Here is a 6,000-nt window from a genome sequence, read left to right on the forward strand (position 1 = left end):
GGTATTAACCTAATCCACACTACCCTTAACCCTACGACTGGTCAGATCCTTGTGTTGACCTAACCTAACCCAAACCAATTGTCTCCTTTCAGGAGACCGGAAGAGTCCTTGTGCAGGTCTTTTACTATTCAGATAGGACAGTGTCAGAAAACAGTCCGTGAACCGTTCTCTAACGCAACAGCAGGCTAGTGAAACCAAGGGATGTTGGCCAGGAAGACGTGGCTCGGGAAATACAAAAAGAGGAACGCTTCACGGATTTGCGTGTCATCCTTTCGCAGGGGCCATGCTAATCTTCTCTGTATCGATCCAATTTTGTCATATACCCTTGAAACAAGGACGAGACTTTTGGGCTGGAAAGCACTCATATAAGGGCTGGGACTTCAGGAGGAACCTTAAAGACAGAACGTGTCATAGGGGCCTTTGGCCCTCTGACCTGAAGGCAAAGCCCCTCCCACCCAGATGATGTTCAATAACAAAGCCACACTGTCTTTGCAAGGGCTCGAAGCCTTGAGCACCAGGTGCACCCTTTGCTACCAGTACTGGCAGGGTCCTAATATGGACGTCTCTAATGTTCAGGCAGGACAGAGAAATTTAAATTCCTTGCAAACCTCTTTCAACAAACAGCAGGCTACAGAAGCCATAACATGCTGTTGTTTGGCAGAGATGTTGCTGTGACATTATTCTCAGATCTAGTCGACATTTGCTTTTGTGCTTGTGCTCAGTTTCAGCTGCATTTATACATTCACTAACATTAAATACACAATTGCATTTCCAAAACTTGTTTTTTATCATCAAGGCCTTGGTGGCAAATTGCAGCCTTTGAATGTCACAGTTGTCAAGTCTGTGAGTGGACAAAACCTAAGCGTAACCACATCCCCAGTTCTCGTCAGGTGATTCTGTGGTCTTAACCTAATCCTTACTATCCTTAACCCTATTACTGGTCAGTTCCTTGTGTTGACCTAACCTAACCCAAACCAATTGTCTCCTTTCAGGAGACCGGAAGAGTCCTTGTGCAGGTCTTTTACTATTCAGATAGGACAGCGTCAGCAACCAGTCCGTGAACCGTTCTCTAACGCAACAGCAGGGTATGGAAACCAAGGAATGTTGGCCAGGAAGACGTGGCTCGGGAAATACAAAAAGAAGAACGCTTCACGGATTTGCGTGTCATCCTTTCGCAGGGGCCATGCTAATCTTCTCTGTATCGATCCAATTTTGTCATATACCCTTGAAACAAGGACGAGACTTTTGGGCTGGAAAGCACTCATATAAGGGCTGGGACTTCAGGAGGAACCTTAAAGACGGAACGTGTCAAAGGGGCTTTTGGCCCTCTGACCTGAAGGCAAAGCCCCTCCGACCCAAATGCTGTTCTTGTGACATTATTTGCGTGATTTGCGTAACTACAGAAGCCATAACATGCTGTTGTTTGGCAGAGATGTTGCTGTGACATTATTCTCAGATCTAGTCGACATCTGCTTTTGTGCTTGTGCTCAGTTTTAGCTGCATTTATACATTCACTAACATTAAATACACAATTGCATTTCCAAAACTTGTTTTTTATCATCAAGGCCTTGGTGGCAAATTGCAGCCTTTGAATGTCACAGTTGTCAAGTCTGTGAGTGGACAAAACCTAAGCGTAACCACATCTCTAGTACTTGTCAGGTGATTCTGTGGTATTAAACTAATCCTTACTACCCTTAACCCTACTACTGGTCAGTTTCTTGTGTTGACCTAACCTAACCCAAACCAATTGTCTCCTTTCAGGAGACCAGAAGAGTTCTTGTGCAGGTCTTTTACTATTCAGATAGGACAGCGTCAGCAACCAGTCCGTGAACCGTTCTCTAACGCAACAGCAGGCTAGTGAAACCAAGGGATGTTGGCCAGGAAGACGTGGCTCGGGAAATACAAAAAGAGAAACGCTTCACGGATTTGCGTGTCATCCTTTTGCAGGTGCCATGCTAATCTTCTCTGTATCGATCCAATTTTGTCATATGCCCTTGAAACAAGGACAAGACTTTTGGGCTGGTAAGCACTCATATAAGGGCTGGGACTTCAGGAGGAACCTTAAAGACGGAACGTGTCATAGGGGCCTTTGGCCCTCTGACCTGAAGGCAAAGCCCCTCCCACCCAGATGATGTTCAATAACAAAGCCACACTGTCTTTGCAAGGGCTCGAAGCCTTGAGCACCAGGTGCACACTTTGCTACCTGTACTGGCAGGGTCCTGATATGGACGTCTCTAATGTTCAGGCAGGACAGAGAAATTAAAATTCCTTGCAAACCTCTTTCAACAAACAGCAGGCTACAGAAGCCATAACATGCTGTTGTTTGGCAGAGATGTTGCTGTGACATTGTTCTCAGATCTAGTCGACATTTGCTTCTGTGCTTATGCTCAGTTTCAGCTGCATTTGTACATTCACTAACATTAAATACACAATTGCATTTCCAAAACTTGTTTTTCATCATCAAGGCCTTGGTGGCAAATTGCAGCCTTTGAATGTCACAGTTGTCAAGTCTGTGAGTGGACAAAACCTAAGCGTAACCACATCCCCAGTACTCGTCAGGTGATTCTGTGGTATTAACCTAATCCTTACTACCCTTAACCCTACTACTGGTCAGTTCCTTGTGTTGACCTAACCTAACCCAAACCAATTGTCTCCTTTCAGGAGACCGGAAGAGTTCTTGTGCAGGTCTTTTACTATTCAGATAGGACAGCGTCAGCAACCAGTCCGTGAACCGTTCTCTAACGCAACAGCAGGCTAGTGAAACCAAGGGATGTTGGCCAGGAAGACGTGGCTCGGGAAATACAAAAAGAGAAACGCTTCACGGATTTGCGTGTCATCCTTTCGCAGGGGCCATGCTAATCTTCTCTGTATCGATCCAATTTTGTCATATGCCCTTGGAACAAGGACGAGACGTTTGGGCTGGTAATCACTCATATAAGGGCTGGGACTTCAAGAGGAACCTTAAAGACGGAACGTGTCATAGGGGCCTTTGGCCCTCTGACCTGAAGGCAAAGCCCCTCCCACCCAGATGCTGTTCAATAACAAAGCCACACTGTCTTTGCAAGGGCTCGAAGCCTTGAGCACCAGGTGCACCCTTTGCTACCAGTACTGGCAGGGTCCTGATATGGACGTCTCTAATGTTCAGGCAGGACAGAGAAATTAAAATTCCTTGCAAACCTCTTTCAACAAACAGCAGGCTAAAGAAGCCATAACATGCTGTTGTTTGGCAGAGATGTTGCTGTGACATTGTTCTCAGATCTAGTCGACATTTGCTTTTGTGCTTGTGCTCAGTTTCAGCTGCATTTATACATTCACTAACATTAAATACACAATTGCATTTCCAAAACTTGTTTTTCATCATCAAGGCCTTGGTGGCAATTTGCAGCCTTTGAATGTCACAGTTGTCAAGTCTGTGAGTGGACAAAACCTAAGCGTAACCACATCTCTAGTACTTGTCAGGTGATTCTGTGGTATTAACCTACTCCTTACTACCCTTAACCCTACTACTGGTCAGTTCCTTGTGTTGACCTAACCTAACCCAAACCAATTGTCTCCTTTCAGGAGACCGAAAGAGTTCTTGTGCAGGTCTTTTACTATTCAGATAGGACAGCGTCAGCAACCAGTCCGTGAACCGTTCTCTAACGCAACAGCAGGCTAGTGAAACGAAGGGATGTTGGCCAGGAAGACGTGGCTCGGGAAATACAAAAATAGAAACGCTTCACGGATTTGCGTGTCATCCTTTCACAGGGGCCATGTTAATCTTCCCTGTATTGATCCAATTTTGTCATATGCCCTTGAAACAAGGACGAGACTTTTGGGCTGGTAAGCACTCATATAAGGGCTGGGAACCTTAAAGACGGAACGTGTCATAGGGGCCTTTGGCCCTCTGACCTGAAGGCAAAGCCCCTCCCACCCAGATGCTGTTCAATAACAAAGCCACACTGTCTTTGCAAGGGCTCGAAGCGTTGAGCACCAGGTGCACACTTTGCTACCTGTACTGGCAGGGTCCTGATATGGACGTCTCTAATGTTCAGGCAGGACAGAGAAATAAAAATTCCTTGCAAACCTCTTTCAACAAACAGCAGACTACAGAAGCCATAACATGTCATGGTAGGAGTAAATTAGTGTGTAGTAGGACCCACTCATAAAGCAGGTCACATTTTAGATTTAATAATATTATTCGGATTAAGTATAAGAAATTTATTCACAATTCCACTATCCGAAGTTATCTCAGATCACTATCTTGTCTCAATTCAAGTGTGTCACAGTAATAACGTACGCACAGCGCCGCGCTACCGTATGAAACGTACATTCACATCAACTACCAAACAGAGTTTTATCAGTAATCTCCCAGAGTTCCCAACTTCGATTAGATCACCGTCTGACCCCACAGAACTCAATCAGGCGACTGAATATTTAGAGTCGACATTTCGCTATACCTTAGATAATGTAGCTCTAGTTAAAAGAAAAATTATTAGAGATAAGAAACTTGCTCCCTGGTATAACGATCACACGCGCACTTTAAAACAGACCGCTCGGACATTAGAACGTAAATGGCGTCAAACTAAATTGCTAGTATTTCAAATAGCATGGAAGGAGAGCATCCTGAACTATAGAAAAGCTCTTAATGTAGCTAAATCAACATATCTCTCCACTCTTATAGAAAATAACAAAAATAATCCTAGATTCTTATTTAATGCTGTAGCCAAATTTACCAGAAATAAGACCACTGCAGAAATTCCACAACAACATCATGCAATAGTGAGGACTTCATGAACTTTTTTAATAATAAAATTGTAAATATTAGGCATAAAATTGAGGTTTTGAAACCGAACAATGTAATTGATGCAGATGTTAATCTAGCCATGTCAGATCAGAACCTAGAATACTTTACTCCCCTTGAAGAGAATGAACTAATTTCACTCATCTCTTCTGCAAATTCATCATCCTGTATATCAGATCCTGTACCGACACATTTTCTTAAACAGATAGTACCAGCAATAACAGAACCCCTGTTGAGAATAATTAATTCTTCACTCAGCATTGGGTATGTTTCAAAATCTTTTAAATTAGCAGTTATCAAACCAATAATTAAGAAACCTGACCTCGACCCCTGTCAGCTGTCCAGTTACAGGCCAATATCAAACCTCCCCTTTGTCTCTAAGATTCTGGAAAAGATAGTAGCGGAGCAGCTATGCTCATATCTACATAGAAATGGCATACATGAACTGTATCAATCAGGATTTAGGCCTCATCACAGTACAGAGACAGCACTCGTTAAAGTAGTAAATGACATCCTATTGGCCTCTGATCAGGGTTGTGTAACTATGCTTGTATTACTCGACCTCAGTGCAGCTTTTGACACCGTTGATCACGCTATTCTTCTTCACAGATTAGAAAATGTAGCGGGAATTAAGGGTACAGCCCTCTCCTGGGTCAGATCCTATCTGACCCATCGTTATCAGTATGTAGACTTAAATGGTGATTATTCTGCATGTTATCTAGTGGAGTTTGGCGTTCCGCAGGGTTCAGTTTTAGGTCCACTGCTTTTTTCCCTTTACATGCTTCCTCTGGGCAACATAATCCGTAAGCATGGTATTCGTTTTCATTGTTATGCTGACGATACACAGTTATATGTCTCAGCAAAACCTGATGAGAAAAAACAGCTTATTAAAATTGAGCAATGTGTGCAGGACATAAGAATTTGGATGCTAATTAACTTCCTTTTGCTAAATCCGGATAAGACAGAAGTTCTAGTCATAGGACCGCATACAGCTAGGAGTAAAATTTTAGATCACACCGTAACTTTAGATGGCCTTTCTGTTCCATCAAATGCAACAGTGAAAGACCTTGGTGTGATTATTGATTCCAGCCTTTCATTTGAAGCTTATGTAGATAATATTACCAGGATAGCATTCTTTCACCTCAGAAATATTGCCAGCATAAGAAATTTATTGTCGCTAAACGATGCAGAAAAACTAGTTCATGCTTTTATTACCT

General features: G+C 43.2%; 5 non-coding genes across 5 annotated transcripts; all 5 read right to left on the reverse strand.

Moving 5' to 3' along the window:
* Positions 1 to 233: 233 nt before the first annotated feature.
* On the reverse strand, positions 234 to 338 carry LOC128524885 (U6 spliceosomal RNA). The gene has a single exon (XR_008360712.1). It is a non-coding gene; the product is annotated as a U6 spliceosomal RNA (small nuclear RNA).
* A 795-nt stretch (positions 339 to 1,133) lies between these two features.
* LOC128524887 (U6 spliceosomal RNA) lies at positions 1,134 to 1,238 on the reverse strand. The gene has a single exon (XR_008360714.1). It is a non-coding gene; the product is annotated as a U6 spliceosomal RNA (small nuclear RNA).
* Positions 1,239 to 1,902: 664 nt separating this feature from the next.
* LOC128524889 (U6 spliceosomal RNA) lies at positions 1,903 to 2,007 on the reverse strand. Its single transcript, XR_008360716.1, has one exon. It is a non-coding gene; the product is annotated as a U6 spliceosomal RNA (small nuclear RNA).
* A 795-nt stretch (positions 2,008 to 2,802) lies between these two features.
* On the reverse strand, positions 2,803 to 2,907 carry LOC128524874 (U6 spliceosomal RNA). Its single transcript, XR_008360702.1, has one exon. It is a non-coding gene; the product is annotated as a U6 spliceosomal RNA (small nuclear RNA).
* A 795-nt stretch (positions 2,908 to 3,702) lies between these two features.
* LOC128524894 (U6 spliceosomal RNA) lies at positions 3,703 to 3,807 on the reverse strand. Its single transcript, XR_008360721.1, has one exon. It is a non-coding gene; the product is annotated as a U6 spliceosomal RNA (small nuclear RNA).
* Positions 3,808 to 6,000: the final 2,193 nt, after the last annotated feature.

This window comes from Clarias gariepinus, chromosome 5 (genome assembly GCF_024256425.1).
Source record: "Clarias gariepinus isolate MV-2021 ecotype Netherlands chromosome 5, CGAR_prim_01v2, whole genome shotgun sequence".
Classification (NCBI taxonomy): domain Eukaryota; kingdom Metazoa; phylum Chordata; class Actinopteri; order Siluriformes; family Clariidae; genus Clarias; species Clarias gariepinus.